This window comes from Haemorhous mexicanus, chromosome 3 (genome assembly GCF_027477595.1).
Source record: "Haemorhous mexicanus isolate bHaeMex1 chromosome 3, bHaeMex1.pri, whole genome shotgun sequence".
Lineage (NCBI taxonomy): Eukaryota > Metazoa > Chordata > Aves > Passeriformes > Fringillidae > Haemorhous > Haemorhous mexicanus.
The window spans coordinates 85083423-85096799 of record NC_082343.1 but is presented as its reverse complement, the minus strand read 5'-3'; the positions used below and the strand labels follow the sequence as shown (position 1 = coordinate 85096799).

At 38.1% G+C, this 13377-nt stretch overlaps 1 long non-coding RNA gene across 2 annotated transcripts in view; it reads right to left on the bottom strand.

The window, feature by feature from the left end:
• LOC132325343 (uncharacterized) overlaps nucleotides 1-13377 on the bottom strand; it is a 77238-nt gene that overhangs the window by 21172 nt on the left and 42689 nt on the right. For both annotated transcript variants that reach the window (XR_009485915.1, XR_009485916.1), the window contains 2 exons: nucleotides 8362-8432; nucleotides 5052-5163 (listed from right to left, as the gene is read on the bottom strand). This is a non-coding gene — a long non-coding RNA (uncharacterized LOC132325343). The remainder of the gene's footprint in view (nucleotides 1-5051; nucleotides 5164-8361; nucleotides 8433-13377) is intronic.

The window sequence follows — 13377 nt, the reverse complement described above, 5'->3', positions numbered from 1 at the left end:
ACAGTATGAAACTCAATAGGATGTTTCACACTGAAACTGAGTGACCTCCTTTAACCAGATAGCAGAGCCTTACTCCTCAAGATTATAGTGCAAATTCAGAGGAAAGGAAAAAAAAAAAAAAGAGAGAATAGCCCAGACAGATTTTCTGGGGGTGATGCTCAATCCCTGGTAATTTCTTTTTGTTCCAATGGCTCGAGAAGGACCAGAGGCTCAAGACCTCCTACTGAGAGTCCCCTGACACAGTATTTCCCTTCCTTTAGTTACATCAATATCCCTACTGGACATCAAGGAGCGTTGCTCTGGAGTTCATGGTCTTCAATGTGCTCTAAAGATACCTCAAGTGAGATGTCTCGCTGAATTTCTGTCTTGTTACTGTAATCCCCCTGTAAGACCCCAGCTTTGGCTCTGGCCTATGAGAAGCAAGGCTTTGTAGGATGTTCAGGAATCTCCACAGCTAATTTGGCTACAAATTGCCCAAAGGCAATCCTTTTCCAGATGAAGAACATTCTGGATGATTCATTAAAGCAGAGAAATGGTTGGAAGAAGTGGTTGCTTTCTAGAATTCTGTTGTCATTGTTGTTCATTCACATTTTAGAAAGTAAATAAAGAAAATACAATCTTTTGATGCGTTATTCACTTGGCATGCCTTGCCCAGAAAATATGGTTTCTATTGGTCTGGAATTTCTTCCTGGAAATAACTTGTACAGATTCAGAGCAATGCTCTGTTGATTTGACTACATTAATGGAATATTTTAAAGCTTTTTTTTTTTTTTTTACTGTTTAGTCAACAGTCAGAATATTAAGGCGTTCTTGGCCACACAACATGAAAATGGACTCAATAAGACCTTTGAACTAAAAACAAGTGGACTTTGGATTGCGTTATTTCCTTCAAGATTCCTATTCATTCTAAGAAAATAACTTCTGAGTAATTATGTAAATTTTTGACTCAGCTGAGCAATGAAGAAGTGAAATTGAAGGTTTAGTGCTTATGCAGTTTCTTAGGAAAGAATATATTTTGGCTGCTCAGGCAAGGATCTGAAATATAGTATATAGAGAGGAAAAGCAGGTACTGTTCATATTCCAGAAAAGACAGCTGGAAATCATTTCAAATTTAGAACTACTGGCATACACAGTGCATCCATTAGGTATTCCTGTTAGTCAGCACATTCTGACAACCATCCCTACACAATGAATTTGGAAAAATAAATGATAAAGACCTAGTGAAGGAGAAAAAGAAAAAACTACAGTTGTCTATATAATATTTCTGAGAGCTTATGATTCCAAAAGTATTTTCAAACATTTGGGGAGGCTCAAGAAAACTGAGTTAGAAAATTGTTATTTTGTCACTCCATAAAAAAGTGTTTTGGAATGGAAAAAAAAATCAGCAATGCACTCAAGCGTATAGCTCAGTCTGGTGTCAGTTGTAAGGAAGCTGGAAGAGAATAAAAAGGGACAAGTGAAAAGTAATATGGATGTTTTGCTTTAAATATGAGGAAACTAAGCCAATGAACGATCAAGACATTATAAGGCCCAAAAGGGGCTCCAGGTTTCTCCTGGTTTCTGTAATTGCTCAGTGGTTCCTCTCCCTCAGCGAGGACTTCAGTAGCTTTCTTTCACCTGTTGTTTTTGGCACTATTTTTGTCCTTTCCATCACTAGCCTAAACAATGTAGGCTGGTGCAACTCTGTTCACATGCATGTTTCTGCATGCTCTGGGCATCATTTTTTAGGGACAGGACCACAGCCTTATTCCTTTGGGCAGGAGGACTAGTGAAAGGATCTCTTCCTCCTATTCCCGCTCCCCAGGTCAGCCAGAGCCACGCGTGCTGTCATGCCAAACAGCCAGGGAAAACAGCCCCTTCATTTCAGACAAAATTTCATCCTTGCTTTCTGTGTTCCAAGATCTGCAGTGGGATTGAAAAACTCAGTCTTTTTCCACAAGTTTCAATCTCCTGACAGGATAAGATGAGAATGGGAGCTGCTTTGGGGAACATTCAGACTGCTCTTCTGATGTCAGGAGCTAAATGCAGGTCTTCTGCTCTATCACAGGGTCCAATCACCCTGCTGGTGAGTAAGGGTTACTCTGAAGCATCTTATGGGGAGAAAGAAAAGAAAATGCAATGGAGCTTGTTCTTTTGGTGTCTTTTTTAGGAAAATTAAAGAAAAATTCAGGTAGAAATCAGGTCCTGATTACTTACCTGGTTTATTTTTTTATAGTGCATAGGGAGACTCAGTAGATGCTTTTGCCTTTGATAGTTACATTCCTTTCAATTGAATGAACATCATGACTAACACTCAGGAAACGTGTTGCTCTTTAGAAAATGTTTCACCATGTTAATTAAAGCTAATAGTAGCAGGACTTGTGCATGGGTGCTGTACCTGAAATACACAGGAGGGCGGTGTAGCTGGGATTTGCAATTCTGCTTAGTTACACTCCTGCTAAAGGCCCTGCAAAGCCAAAAAGTGGTTATTCTCACACCTCCAGAAGGATGCTGAAGCTGAGCATTTGCAATGGTTACTTTGCACAGGTCTTCTGAGCAAAGGGCAGGATGCTTCTCACTCCCTTGCCGGGGGCTGTGTGGTGATTCCAGCCCTCACACACCCCAAGGCCCAGGCAGCCTGTTCTCCCAGCTGCCTCTTACAGAGTGAAATGGACAGTAGTACTCCAAAGGAAAAAAAGATCATATAACATGTCAAAACCTGTAAACCAAGTCAGCCTCATCTTGGGATGGAGCCTGAATTTCAGTGACCCATAGCTAAATCAGTATTTGTTGTGTTGTCCAGCCCCATGGTTCCAAGCTGGGACAGTTTCATAAGTTATGATGCTGGGAAACATAAGTAGTAATATTTGACTAAAGTGACTTGGTTGCACTTGCTTCTGAAGAATATATGCAACAAGAATATTTAGGTGACCACCACAGTAAAAGAGTAATACCAGACTGAAAAAAAAAATATTCCATTTTACTGGAAAATAATCAAGATATTTAGACATCACAAAATAGCAAATTTCAGAGCAAAAACTTATTTCTGTAATAAATAGAAAAGTATTTATTGTAAAAACAACTAATTGCTACCTTTTAACTTTGTCTCATTTTTAATTTAAAATATTTATTGGGAATTGAGTTACACATACTAAATGTTTCAGTTGAACCGAATCTGCAAATTTTGTTGAAAAACACAAAGCTGGATAGGATGACTTGATGACAGCTTATGCGTGTCTTTTCTCAAAATACTGACTGATTGGATAATAAATGTTCAGTTTAAGTACATATCAAGCCCTCAAATTGGAGGCTTCAAATATTACATTGGAAATTTAGAGGGTATCCTATTTGCAGACCTTTTTTTATTTTGAAATGGTATAACCTGGAACAGCTATTTAATTTTTTCCTTTTACTACTATTTTTTTCCTTTTACTTCTCTCTTTTTCTTTTTTTTTTCTTTTCCCTTTTAATTTACCTCATCATTTTGTACTTCAAATCTGAGACTTTTAAGGTTCTTTCTTGGAAGGCTTAGACCAATTCTTATTTTTATTTAAAGCAGGCAAATAAAACTTTGAGAAATTTAATGTAAATAAAACCATGCTGGCATCAGCTAAACAGAATTCATAGCATTAGTGGAATGTGGTAACAAAGTATAGGGGTTTTGGATTTCATCTGAACAGCCTCTAGCCTTTCAGGTGTCTGTACAGTCTCCCCATTTTAATCACTTTTGCATAGAAAATACCTAATAGGAAAGGAAAAGGTTGTAGGTCAGAAATAACTATCTGATTAACATGCACTCAGATGTTCATTCATGGCCAGTTGTAACTACCAGAGGCTCCCAAACATTCATTTCCATGTATCTCTGCTAAGCTGCTCAAATGCTAAAACCTGGAGACATATTCTCTTTCAAGCCCCAGGCTGCACTCCTTCATCTTATATATTCAAATATCAGAGACTAGCAGCTTCTTAGACCCATGTTCTAATGAGTACATTAGACTTCTTCATTTCCTTTGAAATTGATTCCCACTGGTCACTGGGCATCTTCCCATTACTGGGGTTCTTACTGATGGGCAGATGAAACAGTTGTCACTGGATTCAGTCTCACAAAAAGGCATCCAAAGAGAAGTTGTCTCCAAATTGGTTGTGCTGGACCATGTGTACTAATTTGCAGGAGCACTGTTGAAAGAGTAATGATATACACTGCTAGACCTGTACATGCACATTTACCAAGGGGTCTTCTGGCTCCCCAAACTTCATAATCCTTCTTATTCCTGGTGTATAAACTCTGGTAGACACAGTGCTGTCCCAGAAAAAGTCTAATTGCAGTAATTCATTCAACAAGGCCTGACTTGAAGAATGGTTATATACAACTTGGTTTATTAACCATCTCCTTATGATAAATCACATTATCTTACCTTACAGAGCATAGGTTTTGTTTTTTTCATAGCTGTTGGGGTTTCTTATTAAATAGAACACAACAGGATTTACACAAATGATTGGCACAAAGATTGTTTCTCAATTCTAATTAAGAACAAACTAACCAAAAAACCCATTAAAAAAATCAGCTCCATTTTATATGAATATTAGTTTGATTCTGTTTCTGTTGAGTGTAGGACTTTAAGAGTGTACAAAAGGCTTCATGGCATTGTACAAAGATGGGAAATCACTTATTACCAGAAAAATTAGCAATAACAGAGGTGAGAAACAAAGATTTGAATGCGAATGTTTACGTACTTAACAGCAATATAGTTGAGTTCTGATACCCAAATCCACAATACCTTCCAGACAATTGGAATGGAAGAAATATATTACCTACCTTGAGAATTCAGACTTTCCACTGACAACAATATGTAACCATTAGGCCAAGAGCCACTTAGTGGCAGGGAGAAGTGATAAACAATAATGGCAACACATTTGTTGCAGTTATTTGTGATGTTGGCAGTCCCTGATGATGAGGATAAGAAAGAACCATTCTTTAGTTCTAATCAGTCTCTCTCCTAGGCCAGGAAATGGTTTGTCACACTAACCTGGTATACTTAAGGTTAAGAAGTGCAGGAAAGGATTGTACATACCTGACCTTACATGTTGCAGTTTGTGGAATAACAAAGACTTTTCTTCATTTATATCATACACTAACCCAGAGAAGGAGAAAAATCCACAGGTTCCTATATAGTCCTTGAAGAGCTGAAAGAAAAACAAATGAGATGATGGCACTTGCTAGCAGAACTAATTTTGGTGTAGTACTGGGGATGGCAGAAGGAAGGCACAGACAGAAAGCCAAATGAGTTGACAGACTTTCTGCCAACGCATTGCCACCAGCTGCAGGCCAAACTGAACCAGCCTGCTCTCAATTCCAGGCAGTGAAACACTTTCTTCCTACTCTGCTGTCTCTGCGTAGTTCTCATTAGCTGTAGCTTAGCTAAATGCTACCATTCAGATTTTGATCTTTTCTCCCTTGCTAACTCTATTGTGGGTAGACCAAGAAAAAACAATGAAGAGATCCATAAATAAGTAAGTTGCTGCAGCTTCATCTTTGTGATCACACATGGCTTTGCTCATTTGCCATCACTACATACTCATAGGCGAGAAAAAAAAGAACCATATAACTCAAATCAGCCTTTATATTTGTAAAATTGCCTGGATTCATTCTCTCATCTGAGAATGACTGGGTTAACTTTGTTTCAGTTTAATCTGTGATTAAATAATTTAAAGTAAATCCAAATAAATGTTGCTGTTCCTCTGAAATAAGATGTGAAAAAAGATTTTTTTTTTCTGCATTGCTTTAATTTCACAATATAAATTTACGCTTAAATTTATATTGATGTTATGTTCTCAAACAGCAAAGTCTTTTCCGTCTCTCTTTCTCTCCCATCTGTTTTCTTTTTTTTTTTTCAAGGTTAATGGCATGATTACCCAAACACAGTGATTTATTCATCCCTTATTATTCCGAGGAAGTTGTTAACAAGTCATGGATTGGGTGTTAGGTTATTTAAGGCTATTAATAAGACATGCAAATACTCAAGCATGTACCTATGTCTGACATAGAACTGCATTGGTAAAACACATACATTTTAAAGTTTTTCCTGGCTTAAACTGCATGGGTAGCATGGCTAAAGGAGTTGTCCTCATCCATTAAGGTCTTCATTGCACAGAAATTCTGCTAACTCTTTCTGACTTTTTAATTTCTCTTCAAAGGGTACTGGCAGCATGCTGGGCATACCAGGCAGACTCAGCACAAACCAGAGCAGATCAGTTATCAAGCAAGAAACATTATTCCTCAGGAGAAAGCTAATGTCCTGACTGAAGAGGTCATGAAGGGAGGTTGTTTTGTTTGGAAACAGTGAGCTCTTTGGCAAAAATGGAAGGAGAGTCCAAAATAAATTCCCTGAGGTAGAAGCTGTGGAATTAAGGAAGTGGCAGAATTTGCACAGGAGAGCTAAGAATGGGGGTGCTTCATAAGTAGGATTTTCTTCAGTCTCCTTTTTGCTCTAGGAAGGAGACAGCAGAGGAATTACTAGGGAAAAAGGAGAAGTGCAAAGTCTGCTTTCACTGTGACTAAAAACTCCATTTACCAAAGGGATCGAGGTTCAAGGAGGACTTGGTTGTCTCCAAGCACAAGTGAGGAGTTTTAGACACAGGAAGGGGATTCACAGAAGCCATTGCAGAAAACCAACCCAAGCCTTTTTAAATTAGTAAGCTACACTGAAGTCTGTGCCTTGTACCTTCCTTTTTGGTGTAAGAGACACCAGTTGACTAACTTAGAATCATAGAATGGCCTGGGTTGGAAAGGACCTTAAAGATCCTCTAGTTCCAACCACCCTTCCATGGGCAGGGACACCTTTCACTGGACCAGGCTGCTCAGAGCTCCATCCAAACCAGCCTTGAACACAACAGGCACCCACAACTTCTCTGAATTAACAACTTCAGTCTAAATGGTTTGGAACCAGCAGCCGGGAAGAAGTGTTAGCTGAGATCTGAAGGGAAGGCAGGAGTAAACTGGAGCAGCAGGAGAGAATTAGTGCTTCTAGAAGCAATTTGGGTGGGACTAGTTTAGAATATGTCTCTTGCCTAGTCAGGCAGAGCTTGCACATAATGTGGTCAGTCTGGTACCCAACAGCCCTGTTGATGCCTGCTTGGGCATCTAACAACATACAGATGGGCATGAATAGACTTTTCTCAGAAGATGGAGGAAAGCATGTCTATTTAATAGCCTCTTCCTTCCAAAAGCACAAGCTGCTTCCAGGAAATACTTCAATATAACCCTTACCTCTGATTCTCTAGCCAAGGGTCTGGAGTGAAAATAAACAGATTGAACATGTAAACTCAGTCTGTCTGGATCTTGCATTCAAATCCCAGCCAGACTGCTTTGTTCTACTTTTCTCCAGAAGAAGCAGATAATGTTGCAACTAAAGGAGATGAGACCATTTAATTTTCCATAAGAAGTTCCTTCAGCCCTGGTTAATGCTGGGTACCAGTTTTAGGAGCATGAGACCAACATTTGTTTTTGCAGAAAGCCTGATAGTACATGTAAATCCTGTAACTGCCTGTTGATTTGACCTAAACATTGCAATTAATAGTCCTCAACTAAGTGAGTTTAAACAGTATCATTCTGATTCAGTCTTGGACCTCTCTAATGGGGAAGTGCCATATCCTGTGGCTTGCTTCGCTAGATCCAAGCCTTATGCTCTGAGCACAAGTCAGGAGAAGGCCACTAACCCAGCCACCTAAAACTGGCCTTGAACCACCTGAGAACCTGGCCACAGGACATGCGGCAATACATTAAATTCCAAAATGAGAGCAGGTTGGACAGCATCAAGAAGTCACTTGTTTTACCCATTGGCCCCAAGGCATTATGAGACATACCTAAATCTCTCAGAGCTGTTTGTCCAGGATGTCTGTTCTCTTGCTGGAGTAAGGTACACTGCAGACCTTTTGCCTCAAAGGCAGCTGAACATGTAAAATTGGATTTTCAAAGTCATTACTACCACTTCCGAAGTCAGAGTAAAAAGGGATAGCTTTTGCACAGAAGCAATGCCCATGACCGTACCAAAATGTAGATGTATAATGCAGCACATATGCTAGTTTTATAATTTAAGAGATAATGCTATGAAAGCCAGCTCTGATCAAACAACACTTTCTGCATTGTACTCTTCTGCAAAAAAAGTTGCTGAACTTTCAGCTGATCTAATCCTTTGCTAAATGTATGCCCTTTCCCCGAGCAAATATCCTGCTGTGCATGAATAATTAGCAGCTGGTCCGGGGCCAGGGAGCTGAGCAGCCCTGTTCACCTCAGCTAGGTTGTCTGTCCGGCTGTGGCCACGACAGCCGTCGTCTGCTTCTCACATCACCACGGCAGCAAGTGCACATTCAGCCACTCCATACCTTACAGCGCATTCCGCTCAGCTCCGTGGCCCTGCAGGGCACCTAATTCCTCTTCTCTGACTTCATGTGCTCTGTTTGGAAAAGACCAATGTAAAACAGCTATTTTAGAGAAGCTGCAGAGTGAGACAAGTTATTTTTTAAGACCAAGTATGACAAATATTTTGGAATGCTTTCAGCACTGTAAAACTCTTAAGATTTTGGCAAGGTTCTTTGAAACTTGTGTCACACATGTACTTCACACAAGCATTGTGATTTTCACCCAGGCTACAAATGTCCATTCATCACAACAACCTTTAATCTCCATCTCTTCATGACTTCAGTAAAGCACTTGTTCCTGTGTTCAAAACTGAGTGTATACAGTAATGCTTCTCCATCCTGGCCTTACAGATCACAGTGGACCTGTACCTGCTTTGAAGAGCTGCTTTTAATCTTGGGGTTTGTTTCATTTGTAACCTGAATGAACAGTTCAAAGTCTGATGAATAGACTATATAAACATATGAGAAAATAGATGGCAAGGTTTTAGGGAAAGGAAAATTAAAATTTTATTATAAAAGTATTCCAACATTGCACACTAATTTTACAGCTAACACTGGAAACTCATTTGTTGTCACAGATGGAAGAATAACTGATTAAAAATGCCAAATTTCCCTCTCAAATTATTCTTCTATTATAACCTGTCAGAATACTGACTCACAAATTTCTGAATATATAATGATGTTCTGAACATTTCTTAATAGAAATATTTGCAAATAAGCTGCCTTATAATAATTAAATATTTAAGACTGCTTCTTTTTTATTATTATTTTCAATATCTGTAACTTTGAAACCTGAAGAAAACAAAATTAGTTTTAAACACAATACAAATTCTAATATTCTCTCTCAGTCACCTCCAGTAACTTGTCTAAACATATCTACAAATAGACAATGTGCACAATTTTATTAATTTCCCTACTAGCTAAGAAACACATTTTTTAGCCTGAACTTTTTTTTTTCAAAATTGAATTCCTACACAGACAGTTTTTCAGAATTTACTCCTTAAGCAACGTACTCAGAATCCAAAAATGAGTCATTATAGAGTAGATAAAGACTGGCCTCTCATGTTCTAAGAATGTGTCTTAAACAGCGGCAAGAGCACAAACCAGGTCTCTGCAGCAGAAGTGGACATGGGAAGAGGTAGCTATCTATCTCAGCTATAACTATTATTTAAGAAAAAATAAAAAGGTGGTGATAAACTACATGTCAAATGCTAGTGTGCATGCTCTTAATCCCTTTCAGAACAAAGTCAAACAGGTGAGATAAAGTCATCTCAAGCTCAGCTTAAGCTAATATGTTTGACTTTGCTTAGGAAGAAGAAATCATAGTGTTCACTTGGATCAGTTACAGCTAAGGAACATTTCAAAAATACTGCCCCTCAGCTGCTCTCTGACATATCTCATCTGCATCATCGTGTTGAGAGCAACAATGTAGAAGGATTAGTGATTCATGTGAAAAGGAAATTTTTATAAGCCAGGCCACCATAAGCCAGGCCCATATTTTTGCAATAATGTGTTCACTGAGTAAGGCTATGATATGGTTAGGTAAAGACAAATGTTTTGACCTGTAATAAAGTACATATTTTACATGCTTATGTTTTCACAAAGATCTGTTTCATGTTACCTACCAATATTTTTTCCAGTTATGAAGTTTGAGATTTAATGAGATCCTCCTGAGTCCGAGCTATGTAAATTGATGCCTGACGATTTCAGCTTTTATATTTTTCATTAATTGGTAATCCTGCAGTTCTTTAGTGTCTAACTCTAAACTCCATGTAGAGTGTTAGCTACTATTTTCACATTTTAGTCAGACAAAACAATTCCACTCTAGGCCTGGAAATCAAGGACACCTCACTGTTTCAGGCCCCGAGAGGGGTAAACAAAAGTGTGTTGGGAAGAAGAAAACTTGGGGTAAATTACTTTATTACCTGAAACAGTAATTAAAAGATTAATCCCCAATATGCAAATGGAAATAACTTATAAAAGTGTGAAAACACGTGATCCAACGTCCATTTTGGGTGTAGCCCCTGGGTGGGCTTCATCTGTCCTAAACGTACCTAAAGGCCCTTCAAAAAATATAACAGCTTTTTGCTCCGTAATTTTGTCAGGCTTCTGGTTTCAGGAATCCCAAAAAGGCATCAAATAGGCCGCATTCTGATACAGTACACTTTGAATCAAAATGCATTTTTAATGCATCAGACAGAAGAGCTTTTAAATTGCATTAATTTTTGAATATGGTGCAAACCCATTGCTGACAGCTAAAGACAAAGTAACATGGACTGAACTTCTAGCTTTGCTTAAGTCAATGGAATTTTGTCACTGAGGTTGATAAGGACAGAATTTAAATTAATTCTTGTATAAATCAGTATTAAACTCTCTTTGCTATTCTTGGGCTTCTAAACCATCCTGCTGTTCCATATAACAGTGATATGTATGTGTTTATTGTAAGTCATATCATGAAGTGCATAGCATAAACATATAGATAAGTTATATTTTCCTCTAAACAAGCCATCCACATCTGGACAATGAGGGTTCAAAGCAAATTCCAGGTGGAGTATGGTGGATTCCTCCAAAACACCATGAGGAAATACTCTGTTTTCTGTGTATGCATTCTATGCCTTTTAAAAACAATCAAACAAACAATACTCAAAACTGGAGGAGTTCCCACTCTTCAAGTCTTTAGCTCTTACTATTCCCCTCCATTATATATACAAATTATATATACAGATCCCCTCTATTATATACACAAAATTATATAGACAATTTTGTTGTGCCTCATAGACAAGTCTAGACTCCAGAGCCGTGATTCTGAGACCATTTCCTATCACATCTTTGTCCATGTGTGGACAGTAGGGGGAAAAAAATAAATTTTTAAAAACACATTTTCTGATGTTCCTCATTGTTCTTTTCAATCTGAATCTCAGGAAGACATATAATTTTTGTAGCAGTTATTCTGCTGAAATTTAATGGTCAGACAAAGACCAAAACACCCCAAAACAACTCAAAACTAGTAGCTGCCTCTGCTTAAGGGCGCAATGGTCCTGTCCTTCAGAGAGGCTAATCACTCAGGTTTTGGTGAAGCCACTTATCTTAAATCAGGGATATAATTTTCACCAAGCTTAGCCTGAGATTTCACAAATAAAAATCCCATGATGAAGTGTGTGTATTTATAATGTTGTCTACATCTCAAAGTTAGTAGTCTTAAATTTTCTGTACAGTCACTAGAGAGAAATAAGCATTTTTTAGGTTATGAGCCACCTCATCCTACTGCAGGTATCTAAAATATGTCATAATAATTGTGCCCAATAGATGTCTATTTCTTACCAGTGATTATAAAGTAAGTCTTAGGTCGCTAGCTGAGATGGACACACCTGCATGTTTGAGGTTCAAATTTCCTGAGACAATTCAAATTTCCTGATTCTGTTTCGTAACAAGGCACGGGTGAGGGACCTCACCAAATTTTGCAGGAAGCACATCTAGCAATAACCTTTGCTGCACTGGCCATGTTTGTTTCTAGCTGCAGCAGGGCCATGGTATGGAGAGCCCAGACACCCAACACAACAGCCAAACAGTGGACAGTGGCTCAGGCTGACCACCACATGCAACCAGCTGATGTTTCATCATTTCTTCGAGAGCTGTAGGCACAGTGCTGGCGAGTGGGTTTGGGAGTCAAGGCAAGAATTAACAACACGGTACATTAAACATCATTATCAGGGTACAAAATAGATTATTAGTAGTAAAAGATGGAAAATATGCTGCTGGCAAGATGAATAATTGGGGAAAAAGCATAGACAGAGTTTTATGAATCTCCAGTGGTGTGTTCTAAGCAAAATCTTCTATTATGAACAAGTGAACAAAAAGAATCTTAAACTATGGAGGGAGAAGCTAAAGAATTCTAGGTTGGTTAGATAATGTAGAAACTATAGAATGAAAAAGCCATTCAAACAATTTTCAGTGTAAGACAGAGACAAATGATGAAAATGACTTTGCAGTGGACCTATGAAGTTCAATGCTACCTGAATAAGAGCAAATAAATGCAAAGTAATGTAAGAACCAGACTTATGTGGTGGCAAATGTGCAAGTGGGTGATGAAAGGGGTAATTTCTGCATTGCTACTTCAAATATTTGATGGAGTAATCATGAGGAGCTTGTTTATTGATAAGGAGACTGAGAAGTGGTGAATTTTATGCCAAAAAGGCAGGAACACAAAAATATATGAAGATAAATTATGTCAAAGTGTTTAAAAAAGGATTAAAAAGAAATATGAGACTATAAACACTATTTAAAGAAATAGAATAAAATGAAAGCATCACTGAGTACAGACCCCCTTGACCTGAGTATTAAGGTCTTGGCTGGGAGACATATGCTGTGCTTGGAGGAAGCACTATCATCCTCCCTCCAGCATTTGACATTTCTGATGTCAGCAGATGACAAACAAAGCAGATTAACATCTACGGCATGCGTCCTGTTGTTCTAGAAATATGCCTTTCTATTTACTCCTTGAATTTTTTACACTGACTGTTCAGCATATTCTAAGAGTTTTCTAGTAAAACTGTATAGGTGATTATGGAAGAAAGTTAGAAAAGGACTTTATGAAGTGTCACACTGAAGTGGATATACTCATATATGTATATATGTATATATATATATATGAAGTAAGTATACTTTTTTTATCATAAAAAAATTATTTCACATTAAAACACCAAAATACATTTTGTCCTCAAGATGCATTTTAAATTGGTTCATTTTCTCTTGGTCCCTAGCCCTTTGAAATGTGTTCAGGAGCAATTTTCTCTTTGCATGTTTTCTAGAAATGCAAAGCACAAGCATTTAGGTAGTAAATTTCTTTGCTACACACTGTAGAAGGACAAAACAGTAGAAGAGTCAGAACCACTATTTTGTGTGGGAGAAAGATGAGTCACTGACATGAGATAGAATTAAATTGGTTCTTACATAAGTTTATCATAGCCTTCACTTCTTCAG